Consider the following 17,500-nt stretch of genomic DNA (forward strand, 5'->3'; position numbering starts at 1 on the left):
GGTCAACTGTTGGACTTTTTCGTAATCACGGCGGGACACATTGAACGAGCTCTAACGGATCTCTGCACGCATGGAACATGGTGGCGGGAATCATTGCTAGAACCGAACGGCGCCTCTGCGCGATGTACAAAGCCCAACAGGAACCTCGTATCGGCTGCCGAGCCGGAGCTTGAACAACTTGGACTTTCACCTCTAATTTATATCAACTCACCACTCCCCGAGGGATCCGCAGAATTGCTTCTGGGTCCCGTATCGTTATTTGCGATTCGTGTTTGCATTACACTACATTGAACTATTCCAACTTGTTTATCCGCATGGCGAACATTTGCTGCATAGAACATTTAAGTTCCACTTCGCTCTCCCCTACGTGGGTCTGAGCTTCGCTCTCAGGGAAAAAATATGCCACATTTGGTAGGGAGACCCGGTTTCATCACGCTTTGTGCCCTGCACCATATATACCCTCATAAATTTATTCATTGGATTAGATCCAAGGAACACCAGATCATGCACCACTACCCATAATAGCTCATCGAGCTTAGCGTGAATCCTTCGGGTTTCCTAAGAAGTTCGATTGGTCTTGCAGGAAGTGTTCAAAATCATAGAAACCATCACCAGACACCAGATTATGACTATAGGAATTTTTTATCGCGGAGGGACGTATGACCCAAACGGGGGCTTAATGACCCACTGCCACTGCAAACCATGCTCCTACGACTAAATAGAGGTAAAAACTACGATTTGGTGCAATCTTCATGTTTGACCTCGTAGCAAGGTACCCTCCTATAGTAGGCAATGAGCAAATGATCATAATCCCAGGAGGGCAAAAATGGGAACCCGAAAGGAAAGCGCTGTTGGCGCGCCTAAGCTACTGGCCCGTAGAGTAAAATGGTACCCCAACAAAGTTGTCGATTGACATTCTGATTGCACTTTTTATCATCTAGGGTGCGTTCCTTACACGTTTTGAGGGGTTTTAGCGAAAAACATGTTTTGAGCCACACGAGCTCTCCGGCCCGCTCGGTGCACATTTTTGAAAAAAGCTAGGAGCTGCCCCTAGGTTCGGGGTGTCACAAAATATTGAAAAGTGGTCAAAAACCGCTATCCAGAATCGGATGTAGAATCATTAGACGAACTTAAAATTGTTCTACGACCAATGTCTGCGACGTTTAGTATTCAAGATATGGCCCGCCCTAGGTCTGACCTGGCATTTTCGTGAAAATTTAAAGCATGGCCATAGGGACGGGTAAAATAGCTATTTTGAAGCAAAAACCACCTCACTTTAAATGGCCATAACTTTTGAAAACAAGAGCTAGGGTGCGTTCTCGACACGTTTTGAGGTGTTTTAGCGAAAAACATGTTTTGAGCCACACGAGCTCTCCGGCCCGTTCGGTGCACATTTTTGAAAAAGCTAGGAGCTGCCCCTAGGTTCGGGGTGTCACAAAATATTGAAAAGTGGTCAAAAACCGCTATCCAGAATCGGATGTAGAATCATTAGACGAACTTAAAATTGTTCTACGACCAATGTCTGCGACGTTTAGTATTCAAGATATGGCCCGCCCTAGGTCTGACCTGGCATTTTCGTGAAAATTTAAAGCATGGCCATAGGGACGGGTAAAATAGCTATTTTGAAGCAAAAACCACCTCACTTTAAATGGCCATAACTTTTGAAAAACAAGAGCTAGGGTGCGTTCTCGACACGTTTTGAGGTGTTTTAGCGAAAACATGTTTTGAGCCACACGAGCTCTCCGGCCCGATCGGTGCACATTTTTGAAAAAGCTAGGAGCTGCCCCTAGGTTCGGGGTGTCACAAAATATTGAAAAGTGGTCAAAAACCGCTATCCAGAATCGGATGTAGAATCATTAGACGAACTTAAAATTGTTCTACGACCAATGTCTGCGACGTTTAGTATTCAAGATATGGCCCGCCCTAGGTCTGACCTGGCATTTTCGTGAAAATTTAAAGCATGGCCATAGGGACGGGTAAAATAGCTATTTTGAAGCAAAAACCACCTCACTTTAAATGGCCATAACTTTTGAAAAACAAGAGCTAGGGTGCGTTCTCGACACGTTTTGAGGTGTTTTAGCGAAAACATGTTTTGAGCCACACGAGCTCTCCGGCCCGATCGGTGCACATTTTTGAAAAAGCTAGGAGCTGCCCCTAGGTTCGGGGTGTCACAAAATATTGAAAAGTGGTCAAAAACCGCTATCCAGAATCGGATGTAGAATCATTAGACGAACTTAAAATTGTTCTACAACCCCCAGTCCGACGCCTCGTATTCGAGATATAGCACTTTGTAGGTCTGACCGAGCAATTTTGTACTGAAATGTATGGCGGACATGTTATTCATTAAACAACATTAACTTGCATCGTGCCCTACTTCATCGGCACAGCTACTATCGACTATCTATTGTTGAAATGGATTGAGTTTGACCATTTTAGCTCTTTTCTTATGCCGTGCACCAACAGTGTGTACCGATCAGGGAAAGTACACTACGTACGCGTTCATGGATGTATATGTTGGTACAAGTTGCCGGTCGGAATAGCAGTGCACCAAAACTGTGTACCGATCAGGAAAGTACAAGACGGAGGGCGCAGCCCGAGCGTACGCGTTCATAGATGTCCATGTTGGTACAACCTACATGTACGTACCTTGTTTTGTATCAAAAGTTCCAATAAAGTGTTTGTATGCTTAAAATGCTTATCTCAACCGGTCACCTTTTGGCCTGCCCTTTTATAGACAGAAACCTAGAACGATACTCGCGATGTTTGTGTTTTTCCATTCGCCCGGGACGACGAAATGAGCTCTGTGCACATCGTGCAGAAAACTGTCTCCTCCTCGTATGTTTTTGTCCCTCCACGCATATAATCACCCACATTTGTGTTCAACACGGACGGCGCAGCCCGAGCGAACGCGTTAATGTTTATGTTTGTGCACACTAAAGTTACAATCCTAGGATTTGGTTATTGCGTCGCAGTGCCCGACCGTCGCGGACACCATTCTTGGACAAAAGTCCAAGTACGTAGAGTACATTCCCTAGGTATGTGCCCGTTCGTGACTTTCGTTGCGTGCTTACAGACACGCTTGGGTATGTTTACCATACAAGGTTTACTAGGAAAACCTGGGAAGGACGCTTGCCCTCCCGTTGCGGACACCATTCTTGGAAAGAAGTCCTGCTACGTAGCGTTCTTTAATGTACTTGATCAGTTTGTATTGCATTTGCTTTGTGCAATTGACTTTTGCTAATGCTCACTAAGGGGTGTTCGTTTGCGATGTGTATGATAAGCAACTGTCTATTCTAACCAGCAGTTAAATAACACTTTTCACCCAAATCATAGGAACGTAGAGTACTTTCCCTGATCGGTACACAATTTTGGTGCACCTCTAACTTCGCCAGCACTTTATCGTTACGTTTTGTGCACAACCTTGGGACATGGTGTAAGTTTCATCATTGTTATGTTTGATTCGGTTTATTATGATTGAAAAATACGCTACGTCCTAGAAATCTGAACTCGAATACTTTTGCCACGTTGCGCAAAAAGCTACTGAGCAACTCCTAGCCGTTTACCGATTTAAAATTTAATTTTCGTTATTAGTTTTAAAAATACGCTAAGTCCCAAAAATCTGAACTCGAATACTTTTTCTATGTGCCGCCAAAAGCTACTGAGCAACGCCTAGGTTGGTACATTTTGGTACATGGAGTGTATGCGTGCAGGCGTACTGCCGTGCTGGACCGGAAAATCGCACTTGCTACTAGAACGTAGAGTAATTCCCTAGATAGGTGCTTTTGCATGCCTCTGTTCGACGTCCATGCAACTTGGAACGTGCGACACACGTAGCTAGGCTTCTCCATACATATTCCCTAGGGTAGCACCAAATTGCACACTTTCAGGGGTATATTTTGGTACGGTGTACTGTGCATGGTACAAGTATCATTAGCTCGTGCAATTTATTTTGCATCAAGTTGCGATTGCTGGTGCGTCGAGATAGGAGTGTTTCGCGACTTTTGCCAAGCTTTGGTGCCATTTTGTGAATAATTAATGTTCTAGCCACAATAAACGTGCAACATAATGCCAATAACGAAAACGCCATTTTCAAGGGACTTCCAGTCAAAATGTTTGCAATCAGCGCTTTCCTGTCGAGTTCAGGATTTGGGACTGAGCGTTTTTTTCACGATCCAATCAAACGACCAGTTCGTGAATAAACAATTCATACAACAGTGCATCCCTTCAAAGTAGAAAAAGCCGAATGCTAGGGAGCTCCAGTCAAAAACGTTGTCATTGGCGCTTTCTTCTCGAGTTCAGGATTTGGGACTTAGCGTTTTTTCACGATCCAGCCAAAAGACCAGATCGTGAAATAAACGATTAATACAACTGTACTAGTACATCCCTTCAACTGAAGCAAGCGCACCATACATGACCCGTACGCTAATCATCCAAGCACATGACACGTCAACTAAGTCAACACATAATACAACTTGGAAAACTAACGGGTAAGTAGGTCATCGTACGAGACGAGACACACCGACCAAACCAGGTCAACACGTCACATGCACAAGACATCCTACTACCAAGGCCGACCACCTCGACACACGACCTGTTAACCGAACATGGTCAACACCATCATGTGCAAGGCAACCGGGCCAAACGGGTCAACTTATACAACTTGTAACGAGCATGTGTAAGCTTACTGGTGTGGTCCGCACGGTCCTCACATCAAGACAATCAAGTCGAGAACGAGGCACGCCGACAAGCTCATTAGTGTTAAGTGTCCTTCTCCATCCTATGTCAAGTCACTCGTCTGACACGGAAGAAGCCAACTCTTGTCCACTAGTATAAAGGAACGGTCTCCAGACCAGGTCAAGTCACTCGTCTGACAAGGAAGGAGCACGCACCAAGCTTCACCAGAGCACGGTACCACGGTCCCCAGACCAAGATGGTTAGTTACGCCAACGAGGAAGGGGCACGCGTTCCCTTGCTACACTCAACTTAGTACACTCATGCTCTCACAAGAGTATCCCCTGTGTCGACGTGGTCCCCAGACCAAGACGAGCTTGCGCACATCGAGGAAGGGGCACACGGACAAACCACCAAGCATGGGTCGCCTGAGAGGATCGATGCGAACGCATCTCTACAACTCGCAGCTCCCAGCCTGAAGTCCCGTCGTTTGCGGGCGGTTGATAGGTGTCGAAACTAGGTATATCCACGTTGGGCAGAGCTCAAGCCAACGGCGTTCCCAGTTACGGTACTAACACGTGCAGCGAACTCCACTCATTGCGGCCTAGGTATAGCGGGATGAGACGCCGGGCTGCAGACGCAGACTCCAACGGATCTCAGAGGGTTGTTAGGCCCGCTAGCTTCCGAACACCTAATGGGTTTGAGAAGCGCTATCAGCTCGGATTGGCTACGACCTTAGAGGCGTTCAGGCATAATCCAGCGGACGTAGCGTCATACCAAAGTCCGGTCGGACTAGTATTGAGCCAGTGGTCCGTACCTGTGGTTCCTCTCGTACTGCACAGGAATTCCGTTAAGATAGCGACTATAAGCACACACCAGTAGGGTAAAACTAACCTGTCTCACGACGGTCTAAACCCAGCTCACGTTCCCTTGAAAGGGTGAACAATCCTACGCTTGGTGAATTTTGCTTCACAATGATAGGAAGAGCCGACATCGAAGGATCAAAAGCCACGTCGCTATGAACGCTTGGCGGCCACAAGCCAGTTATCCCTGTAGTGTTCATCGAGTAGCCGTCGGGTACAGACGTATGTAAACACGCTCCGACAAAGTGTGCAAAAAAAGTGTGTAAAACGGCCTCGGATCGCTCTGAAACCCTCAAAATCGTGTTCAGAGCACCCAATTTACCTATAGATAGTGTTATTTGGTCGAATTTCTGTGATTTTTGCGCTTTAAAAATTCGTGTTGTTCTGTGTACATTTGCCCCCCCGGTAGTACCAAATTTCCGGGTGTGGAAAAATGCGCAAAACTGTGTGATTTCGGCGCCGGAAACACTCGATTCTGGATAATTCGACGCTTCTAAAGCGTTTAAAAGTGTTTTCGAGACGTTTTGAGAAGTTTAAAGTGCATAAAAGTGTGTTTACATCCCCATACAATTTGTATGGGGAACTTTGAATGTGAATAACTCAGTGAAAAACGCACGGATTCGTGCCGGATGTGATTTTAAAGGTGCGCGTAGTGACGCTGAACGTGAATTTAAAAAACAGAACGAAAATCGGTGAAAAACGAGAAAATAAAAGTGTCGGGGTGCTACCGCCGGAGCACGTGCTTTCGAAAAATCGAAATAAATAGCAAATCGCGAATAACTCCGCGAGTTTTGCTCGGATTCGTGTGCGGTTTTCACCGTTGTGCTTGTTTTTATGCGTACAATAAGATTGCATCAAAAAATTTGTGAAAATCGTGAAAAAAATTTTGACGTTTCTTGGTGACAGTTCTATAATACCCAAGGGACAAATTTTGTCCGGGGAGCAGTTCCCAAGGGGCAAAAATTTGAAAAGTCCGTTACTGCTCGAAAAGTGCTCGAGTTTACAAAAGTGCGCAGAAAATTCGGAGAAGAAGTGTAGTGCCCGCGGCAGCTCGAATCTGCTCGATTCGAGTAGTTCGAGCAACTCGAAAACTGCTCGAATTTTTCGAAAAATCCCTAAAAGTGCCGGAAAAATTCGGGATTGGTGCGGATCCATTCCCCACGTGAGCGACGCACCCTCTCGTAATTTTTCGCCACTGCCACCCCTCCCCCCAGCCCACCAGGGGGGTCGCAAGTCGGACCATAGTGGAAAAACCAGCGTGGAAGAAGGATTCTACAGCAGCGATTGAGCGGCAGAACACCAGCTAGACGGCGCTGCATACTTGGGGTCATCTCGACCCCCGGGGTCAACCGACCCCGGGGTCACATCGACCCCCAGGGTTATTTAACCCACCAACCTGAAAGTCGGCAAAGATGATGGCATCATCCAGGATGTCAACGCGCGCGAGTGCGAGGTCAGTCTCTGTGGACTGCCGTAGCAGCTTGGCATCTGGCTCGAAGCTGTTTGTGACCGAGCCTCGAGTGGCGCTGCCTAGGGTCAGTGTCACAGGCAACAACAAGCCCGCCGTGGCATCCAAGGCCGCCACGGCCACACCGGAGCTCGAGTTGCTTAAGGCAACAATCCAACGACTAGAGGAGCAGAATGCAGAAATGAAGGAGCAAAATGCTCGCCTCTCCGAGCAGATAACTGGCATGTGCCAACTGCTACAAGAGGAAAAGGAGGAGGCAAAACGACGAGAGGAGAAGTTGGAGGCACAGATGGAGAAGCTCGCCGCCGCACATCAGCGCGACCGAGACGTGCTCAACTCTCTTCTGGCAGCAAAGGTTGCCGGCGGACAACCGTCAGCTAGTCCGCGCCAACCTCCGACTCCCGCTGCCGCGCCGACCCTCTGCGCCGCAGCTGCAGCAACAACAACAGCAGCAGCGGAACCAGCACGAGCAGGAGCAGCCCCGCGCGTCGACGTCGCGCGCAGTCATGCCGCCGCGCAGCGAGGCATCGACAGCCGTCCGCGTAGACGTTGTGCCGGAACTCACCTTTAGTGAGGTCGTGCGGCGTAGATATCGCGGAAAAGCTACGGGTAAGCCACGTTCCCAGCAGCAGCAGCAACAGCAACAGCAGCAGCAGCAGCAGCAGCAGCAGCGTCAGCCACAGCGACAGGCGGTCGCCGGCTCGCAGCAGCAGCAGCAGGAGCGTATGCAGCAGCAACATCAGCAACATCGTAAGCGAAAGCCGAGGCCCGACATCATCGAGGTGTCTCCCAGTGAAGGCGAAACCTGGGATGGCATCTACGAGAAGGTGCGCGAAGCCATTCGTCTGGACGCGGCTCACAGCGAAATGAAAGGGCATATTAAGCAGGGCCGCCGAACTCATGCCAGGCTGCTACGTATGGAGCTAAGCAAGACGGCAAACGCTCCGCTTATGCTGGAAGGCGTCCGCAAAATCATCGGCGACGCAGGCGTCAGTCGGCTTGTCACAGAAATGGGTGAGCTGCTGGTAGTCGATATCGATCCCCTTGCTACGGAGGAAGATATCATTGCTGCCCTCGATGCTAAGATTGGCGCAAGTGCTGGAGTTGTTTCTGCCAGCATTTGGGAACTACCGGATGGTTCGAAGCGAGCACGCATCCGGCTACCTGTGAAGTCGGCTCGGCAGTTGGAAGGACTTAAACTGTTCCTGTGCGACTGTGTGAGCAAGGTTCGAGCAGCCCCACCAACGCCTCCAGAGCGACAGCGCTGTTTCCGCTGTCTGGAGATGGGCCACATCGCCTCGAACTGCCGTTCCACCGCAGATCGACAGAATCTGTGCATCCGCTGTGGGCTTACCGGACACAAAGCACGATCCTGCCAGAATGAGGCAAAGTGCGCACTGTGCGGTGGCGCTCACCACATAGGCCACAGCGAATGTGCTTGTTCGGCCCAACGATGTTCCCGGCCCTGAAAGTTCTGCAGGCGAACCTGGGCCATGGCCGTGATGCCCAGAACCTGGTGCTGCAAGCTGCCAGAGAGGAGAAAGCAGACGTGCTCATTCTCTCTGATGTTCTGCGCCCACCTGAAAACAACGGCCGGTGGGCATTCAGCAGCTGCAAGGCGGTAGCGGTGGTAGCTGTCGGTGAGCTACCAATACAGCGGGTGTGGTGCAGTGAAGCTCAGGGGTTGGTTGCAGCGCAGATCGGCGGAGTGGTTTTATCAGCTGCTATGCTCCACCAAGCCTTAACCTCGCAGAGTTCGAGCGCTTCTTGGAAGCAATAGAACTCGAAGGCTTCTCCCACCCTCAAGTCGTCGTCGCCGGCGATTTTAACGCCAGACATGAGGAGTGGGGCAGCCCGAGGACTTGCGACCGCGGGGAAGAGCTGCACGGAATGGTGGAGCAGCTTGGCCTAATCGTGATTAATCAAGGTCGGGAATACACGTTTGATGGCAACGGGGTGGCTCTCCCGAGTATAGTGGATGTGGCATTCGCGAGCCCGACGATCGCTCGCCCTGACACCTGGGTTGTTAGCACAAGATACACCGCGTCAGACCACCGCTATGTTCTCTACACCGTGGGAGGAACACCAGCATCGCCCGAGCAGCTGCAGGACCAGCAGCAGCCAGCGCAACAGTCCTCTGCGCAGCAGCAGCAGTCACTTCAGCAGCAGCAGCAGCAACAGCAGCCATCGCAACAGCAGCAGCAGCAACATCAGCGGCAACCGTCATCGCGGCAGGGTGCTTCCGCTAGCCAGAGGCGTGTGCGTCACGCTGGCCGTAGATGGAAGACCTCGCAGTTTTCTCCTTCCTCATTCCTCGAGGCGCTGTTCGCTGCGGACTTTGTCCAACGCGCATCGACCCAGGAGGGTATGATCGCAGCCATGTTGAAGGCCTGCGACGAGACGATGCAACGGGTTACCCGAGTGCACCAAGACCCGCACCGTAACACATTTTGGTGGTCTCCTCCTGGCTCGCCTGAGGAACAACTGCGAGGTTGCCCGTGACCGGATGCTGCGGACGGCTGATTTGGAGGAGCGCAGCATAGCAGCAGCTGAGCACAGGACAGCAAGGGCAGAGCTCAGCCGAGCAATTCGAGCTAGCAAGCGGAACTTGTTCCAGGAGCTGATCGAAATTGCAGAAGAGAATGCGTTCGGGGCAGGATATCGGGTCGTCATGTCCCGGCTCCGGGGCAGTCGGACGCCTTCAGAAGCGGACCGGGTCGTCCTCGAACGCATTGTGTCCGACCTCTTCCCTGAGCATCCGCCCTGTGACTGGTCGCAGCTGAGCAACGTTGGAAGCGTCGAGGGAGCAACAACAACGGCGGGAATTGCACCGGTAACGGACGACGAGCTGCTGCTCATCGCGAGCCAGATGGCAAATCGCAAAGCACCAGGGCTCGATGGCATCCCGAACGCGGCAGTGAAGACGGCCATCATGTTGTTCCCGGAGGTCTTCCGGGTCCTGTACCAGGATTGCCTCAATCGCGCTTCGTTTCCGGCGCAGTGGAAGAGGCAACGACTGGTGTTGCTGCCGAAGCAGGGGAAGCCTCCGGGAGAGAGCAGCTCGTACCGACCCCTCTGCATGCTCGACGCACTGGGGAAGGTACTTGAGCGCCTCATCCTGAATCGCCTCAATGAACATCTCGAGGAGCCGTCTTCACCCCGACTGTCGGACCGGCAGTTCGGATTTCGTCGAGGGCGGTCGACAGTGAGCGCCATCCAGCGGGTTATTGAGGCCGGCCGTACCGCCATGTCGTTCCGGCGAACGAACGGCCGGGATAACCGTTTCTTGCTTGTGGTGGCGTTGGACGTGAAGAACGCCTTCAACACGGCCAACTGGCAATCCATTGCCAGCGCCCTTCAGGCAAAGGTGTTCCCGTCGGCCTCCAACGGATGCTTCGAAGCTACTTCGAGGATCGTGTGCTGTACTTTGACACGAGCGAAGGCCCCGTCGTACGGCATGTAATTGCCGGTGTTCCACAGGGGTCCATCCTGGGCCCAACTCTGTGGAACATCATGTATGACGGGTGCTGGATGTGCCGCTACCTCCCGACGTCGAAGTCATCGGATATGCGGACGATCTGGCGCTGTTGGTACCTGCTACCACCACGGACGAGGTTCGCGCGAGAGCAGAGGAGGCCGTTGACCAGGTCCAACGTTGGATGCAGCAGCACGGTCTGGAGCTGGCCCCAGCCAAGACTGAAGCCGTCCTGATCTCAAGCAAGAAGACTCCGCCGCAGGTGACATTTCGCGTCGGTGACGTGGAAGTCCAGTCTTCTAGGAGCATCAGGTACTTGGGCGTGCAGCTCCAAGATCACCTGAAATGGCGAGATCACGTCACGAAAGTCTCCGAAAAGGCGTCGCGCGTGGTGGCAGCTGTAACGCGCCTCATGCAAAACCACAGCGGCCCCAGGACGGCCAAGTCAAGGCTGCTGGCGTATGTGGCAGAATCGGTGTTGCGGTATGCTGCTCCCGTCTGGGCTGAGGCAACTCAGGTGCGAGAGTGCCGACGGATGCTGCAACGGGTTCAGCGAAAAGCAGCCATCAGGGTGGCACGGGCATTCCGTACCGTCAGGTATGAGACGGCCACCCTACTCGCTGGACTCGTACCGATATGCCACCTCATCAACGAGGATGCTCGGGTTCACCAACAACTCCTTGCTCCAGACCGTGCTGCAACGAGGGAGGACATCCGGGCGACGGAGCGGCAGAACACCATCGACTGCTGGCAGGAGGAATGGGATGCCGACGCACTGCAACAGGATGCTAGCCGGCACACGCGGTGGACGCACCGTGTAATTCCATCGGTCGGCGACTGGCAGTCTAGGAAACATGGAGATATGACTTTCCATCTGGCACAGGTTTTGTCCGGACACGGATTTTTCCGTGACTACTTGTGCCACAATGGATTCACGTCGTCCCCAGACTGCCAGTTGTGCGTCGGCGTCCCAGAGACGGCGGAGCACGCCTTCTTCGAGTGCCCACGCTTTGCGGCAGTTCGACAGGAGCTACTCGGCGAGGGAGGTCCAGACCCTGTCTGTCCGGACACCCTCCAGCGGCACTTGTTGCGTGACGCCGATAGCTGGAGTCGTATTTGCGAAGCCGCGAAGCGAATAACGGCCCAACTGCAGCGAGCGTGGGACGAGGAGCGGGCAGCATTGGCTGTTAACGTCATCGAGCGTCAGGACGAAGACGCAGCAGAGCTGGAGGCCCAACGCGCGGAAGTGCGGCGGGCCCGTAACGAGCGACGCAACGCCAACCGGCGAGCAGCAACAGCACGCCGGCGGGAAGAACGTCGAGCTGGACTTCCCCAACCCCACCAGCTTCACCACGGACCGCTCAGCGACGTGCAGCGCTTCGTGAGCGTCAAGCGCGGTTCAGGGAGAGGAGACGAAACCGTCGTCTTCTCGGGATGTCCGGCCAGGCGATAAACAATGACGATGACGGCCGAGAACGCGCGGATTTTGCAGCCGGACCATCTGGTATGCGCAACCGCGCAATCGACGAGGAAAACGAGGCCACGGACGGTGGCCTGAACGCCGCGGAACAAGCCGCCGTGGTCGAGGCAGAAGTTGCCTCCCGCTAGGCGTGGTATGCACGTAAAAACAGCGACGCATCGAGCGTGAAAAAGCGCCCTATTTAGGGAATGAGTGAATTTTTCGGTTGAATTTAGAAATAGAAATAAAACATGGAAGGTGCTTTTCGCACGGACAAAAGGTTGGCCATTAAGCCATGAAACCCCCTGCAGGGTAAGCCCTCGCGGGTAAAATGTAGGGGAGCGGGAGGGTTTAATTTTGAAACAAAATAAAAACCCGTTTAAAAAAAAAAAAAGCCAGTTATCCCTGTGGTAACTTTTCTGACACCTCTTGCTAAAAACTCGTTATAACCAAAGGATCGTAAGGCCAAGCTTTCGCTGTCCCGAAGTGTACTGAACGTTGGGATCAAGCCAGCTTTTGTCCTTATGCTCAGCGTGTGGTTTCTGTCCACACTGAGCTGACCTTTGGACACCTCCGTTATCGTTTTGGAGATGTACCGCCCCAGTCAAACTCCGCACCTGGCACTGTCCATGACGTGGACCGAAAGGACCTGTCCAGGAGTCTTCGAGCCGGGCGGCGCGCGGAACCGGGGGCAAACGTGACATCATAAACGATCGACCGCGCAGAAGCAGTGCACCACGAATGCACCGACGTACGCAAGCTTGTACCCTTGCGGGCCACGGCTCACGGTCGGACAAGCGGGTAACACGCTACACACGACGATGCTACGATGCAGTCTCCCCGGCGGCACCACCCAGCGACACACTGGACGCTGAGCGAGAAACACGGCGCATTGGGCGCGCGCAGGCGAACCGCCGCCACAGCCCCCGGAGGAGGTGCGCGCACGATCCGGACCTGGGGCCCGCGCTTGTTCCACCCAATCATGTAAGTAAGGCAACAGTAAGAGTGGTGGTATCTCAGAGGCGAGCTCCACGAGGAAGCCCTCCCACCTATGCTGCACCTCCTATATCGCCTTACAATGCCAGACTAGAGTCAAGCTCAACAGGGTCTTCTTTCCCCGCTAGTGCATCCAAGCCCGTTCCCTTGGCTGTGGTTTCGCTAGATAGTAGATAGGGACAGAGGGAATCTCGTTAATCCATTCATGCGCGTCACTAATTAGATGACGAGGCATTTGGCTACCTTTTTTTTTTTTTTGTTATCGAAGGGGAAATCTTGCATAAGACACCTGGGTGATCAACCCCGGTAGTGTGAGATTCTTACTCACTAAAACCCTCCGTGCCTTCAACCGGCCCCGAGTGGATCACCCGTTAGGGTATCGACGTCACTCGGGCGGTGGATGTCCATCATCCCAGGCAACGAATGGCTTCCAACAGTGGTGATTAGCCACTGTCTAGCCCTCGGCGATGAAGCTACGATGAACTACGATGAATCCTTGTCGTTACTCGTCGTCACTGTCGCTGCTCTGCAAGGCCAACTGGATGTTGGCGAGCAAAGCACGTCGTTCGCCTCGTTCGATGACGTGTCTTCGATGTTGTTGTCGAATCATAATCGCCCGTACTGCTTGATGAACCATGCTCCAGTTATATCTGTTAGCAGACATAACTCCGATGATGTTCTCCGGCGTTAACTCCTCGTCGACTTGATGCTGAAGTCTGATGATTAATTCACGATGACGTACACAATGGAATATCGTGTGTTCGGCGTCCTCAGGTTCCTCGCACGCATCACATAGCGGCGAACCCGTTAACTGCATCCGATGAAGCTGGTAGGCGTAGAAGCCATGGCTGGAAAGAAACTGAGAAAGAAAGAAATCTACACCACCAAATCTTCTACTTATCCATCTGTTGACGTCGGGTATGAGACGGTATGTCCACCGACCGTGAACACTCTCATCCCATTCTCGTTGCCATCGTTCCATAGTTGTGACACGTTCCATGTTACGTGCAACCGATCCGGCGATGTTCTCTGCTCGTCTCCGATGAAAAGTCCTGGAGTCCTCGTCCAGGAGGAGATGAAGCGGGATCATTCCCGCAAGCACGCAGACTGCATCATGAGAAGTTGTCCTGAAAGAAGAGATAACTCGCTGGACTACTGGCCGGTAAAACCGTCGTAGCCATTGTCTACGGTTAGCAAATCTAAGGGTATGACACCAAATGGGCGAGGCATACCGGACCTTCGCCACAACAGTAAGAGCAATTGCTCGCCTAGCATTACTACTCGGACCTGCCTTATTAGGCATCATCCTTACCAAGGTGGTCCATAGCTTCGTCGCTCTCTCCACCGCATACCTGATGTGTGAAGTGTAATCGAGGCGGTCATCTAGGACCATCCCCAAGTACTTTAAGCTGCGCGACGAATGTACTACGTGATCACCTACCCTGATAGCCCCATGCTGTATCCTCTGATGGGAACTGACCATAATAAACTCGGTCTTAGTCGGGGCTATCTTTAATCCGTTGTCGGTCATCCATCGGTCGATGATGCGAATCTGACTGGAAACGAGAATTTCAATATCATCAACACAATTACCTTCCACCAACAGTACTATATCGTCTGCATAGCCGATAATCCGTGCACCTTCCACCATTGCAACTCGTAGGACTCCGTCGTACATGAGGTTCCATAACGTTGGGCCAAGTACCGAGCCTTGAGGTACACCCGATGTGACTGCAATCTCTGCCGGTCCATCTGTGGTATCATACATCAGCACACGATTCCTAAAATAATCACCAATGATATCATAAAGATATTTAGGAGTGTTAATTCTCTGTAAAGCATTTGCAATCGCCAACCATGAAGCACTGTTAAAAGCATTAGTAACATCTAATGTAACAACCGCACAATACCGTCCACTGTATCTGTTTCTACTTCTAGCTACCGAAACAATGTCCACTACCCGTTGAATCGCATCAACTGTAGATCGACGACTTCTGAAACCAAATTGGTCGTCAGACAGTCCGTTGACCTCCTCGATGTGTGCATTTAGCCGTTGCACTATGATGCGTTCTAAACCTTTACCTGCCCCGTCTAGTAGACAAATGGGGCGAACTGAACCCGGTTCCCCTGGTGGTTTGTTCGGCTTCGGTATTAACACCAACCTCTGCCTTTTCCACTCATCGGGGAACTTCGCGTTCTCTAAACAGCCTTGGTAAACCCTGCAAAATGCATCGGTTGCAGTCAACATACCAACTTTCAGCGCCTCATTCGGGATACCATCTGGTCCCGGCGCCTTCTTGTTAGGTAGTCTCCTGGCAACCGCAAGAATCTCATCATTAGTTACCCTTTCAAACTCTCGTGGCTGATCGATACGATAATCAGGCCACACCGTGTTTGGGTGAGTAGGAAAAAGCTCGCTCACCACTTCCCTAAACTCGTCCAATGTCATGGTTCGGGGTCCAATCGAACCCTCGGCCACTTTCTTGAACGTATGATATACTATACCAAATGATGCGTTGTTCGCTGTTCCCAGGAACTCTTTCCACTTCCTCTGTCGGGTATGCTTGATCAATCGCTTGAGGGCATTCCGTGCCACCTTGAACTCGTCCCTAAAAGTAGAATAGAGATCAGTATTAAAAGCTCTTTGCGCTAATCGATCGCGGTGTTTGCACTCTTTGCGAAGTGCCTCAATCTCTAACGTCCACCAAAATGCACTCTTGTTAGGAGTGTACCTCTTACGTTTAGTCATCGTCGCATTGCACGCCGTGACAAGTATACGCATTAAGTCTTCGCTTGTTGTGACCTCGGTCTCAAAAGCGGCTTGCATCATAACTTCAAATATATCTTTGCTAAAATACTTGATGCTCCATCCCGTTATGGGTCGGGACAGATTACGCACGCTTTGCGTCTCAAGATCTATTCGTATTGCACGATGATCAGAGTTCATATAGCTAGATAACACCACCCACTTAAATGATCTTGCTACGGTTCGGCTCGCAAAAGTAAGATCAACTACTGACGTGCGCCCTGGTCCAACATAAGTTGGGGTGCTGCCGTCGTTCAATAAAATTGCGTCAATCTGCGCAAAGGTTGATAAAACCAACTCACCTCTTCGTTTCTGGTTTCTCCACGCTCGCCAAGTTGGTTGTTCCAACTTACTGACCAAGCGTTGAAGTCCCCCGATAACGAATTTGTGGATACCGGTTACGGCCATTACCGTGTTATCCAACATGTTCTGGAACTCTTCCATACTAAATCTAGGTGGCGCGTAAACGCTAACCACTCGCATATCACCTATGTCAACTATCATTAAACCCTTCAAAGCCTTACTGACTACCTTAACTGGTAAGTCCGCGTTAACCACTACCGCTGCTGTGTTATCGTCATTGCGTAACACTTTGACGTTGGTTGTTGCCAGATACGGATCTGCAATCAACACTATATCCGCAGATTCTTCCCTAATCGTTTGCCACATTAACTGAAATGCAGCATAACTATGATTCTGGTTATGTTGTAGCAACCTAACCATTATGATCTAATCGTTCGCCTTCGGGGACACATATAACTGCCCGTTGCGTGAAGGTTCTGTGACCTCGTACCGCAATCCAAACACTTGACAGAGTTGGTACAAGCTTGCTTCTTGTGTCCACTCAAACCGCATTTCCAGCACAGATTACTTCTGTCTGGTTCCCTACAATGGTAGCTCGTATGGCCTACCTTCCAACACTTATAGCATTTCTGCTCTTCCATAACCTCGCGGATATGGCATATCGACCAACCAACTTTCAGCTTTCCCAAATTCAGGAAGCTTTGAAAGTCTGGCAGCGATACGTTGATCCGTGCCCACTGCGTACCGGCCGCGCGGCCTTTCTTCATTTTGATACGATCTATTTCTATCTCGATGTTGAGCTGTGCTTTGACAGACTCCGCAACCTCCTCTGGGGTGGTGATTTCATCGAGATGCATGATCTCAATCATTTTAGAAGGAGCTAGCGTTCTCACTGACGCCTTGCCCTTCACCGCTTCCTTAACCTTTGGGGCAATTGCACTAGCAGAACTACCCTGCTTAAGTTCTAGCAACATGCCTCCATTCTGGGCCCGTCGGACCTTAGAGATTGTCTCTCCAACCGATTTAAGAGCATCGGACTGCTTCATTTCCTTGAGCAATTTCGCCAGCTCCTCGGAAGTGCAGTCCGATATCAGCAGAGCCTCAGGCCGCTTCCTGGGCTTATTCTGCTTCTTCTTGCTCTTCTTCTTCTTCCTCTTATTAATTCTACCCTCATTAATATTCGGTCCGTTTCTCGGACTTGGAATATTTTCCACCGCTTCCCTAACAGGGGTCAACCTCGATGGTTGTTGTTGTTGTTGTTGCAACCTTTGCAACCCACTTGGACCAGGCTGTTGGTCATCAGCCACTGGTCTTCTGCCTTTTCGCGTTTGCGGCCCGAATCCATCGTTACCGTCAAACGACGTTTGCGTTTGACGATCGAGGACCTGCTGCATGCGATTAACGGCTCTGTACCTTCGAAATTCGGACATAACCTCATCGAGGAAGTCCATCATCACCG

At 51.3% G+C, this 17,500-nt stretch overlaps 1 pseudogene; it reads right to left on the reverse strand.

Moving 5' to 3' along the window:
* Positions 1-12,007: 12,007 nt before the first annotated feature.
* The window catches only part of LOC120907370, an 8,844-nt pseudogene continuing 3,351 nt past the window's right edge, over positions 12,008-17,500 (reverse strand).

Source organism: Anopheles arabiensis (assembly GCF_016920715.1).
Source record: "Anopheles arabiensis isolate DONGOLA chromosome X unlocalized genomic scaffold, AaraD3 X_pericentromeric_contig0003, whole genome shotgun sequence".
NCBI classification, from domain to species: domain Eukaryota; kingdom Metazoa; phylum Arthropoda; class Insecta; order Diptera; family Culicidae; genus Anopheles; species Anopheles arabiensis.